We start from the raw sequence: 247 nt of genomic DNA, 5'->3' as shown, positions 1-247 counted from the left end.
AATATTCTTTCATCTTTTTGCTGTTTGTCCTCAGGCCTGTACGAAACCTAGAATGTCCGAAGGGGTTTTTGTCCACGTGCCATACATAAACCACTACGACACGTTGGAGGAAATTCAACGCAGGCAAGAGGAGAGAAAGGGAAAAGCTCAAAGTAAGTCACTGATTCATTCATTATCTTTATCTTCTTTATTTAACTGTAATGCTCATATTAAGTAGTTTGTGGCTCAAATTATTTTATTTTTGCAA

This window comes from Oryzias melastigma, linkage group LG1 (genome assembly GCF_002922805.2).
Source record: "Oryzias melastigma strain HK-1 linkage group LG1, ASM292280v2, whole genome shotgun sequence".
Lineage (NCBI taxonomy): Eukaryota > Metazoa > Chordata > Actinopteri > Beloniformes > Adrianichthyidae > Oryzias > Oryzias melastigma.
Note: the sequence above shows the minus strand (reverse complement) of the source record.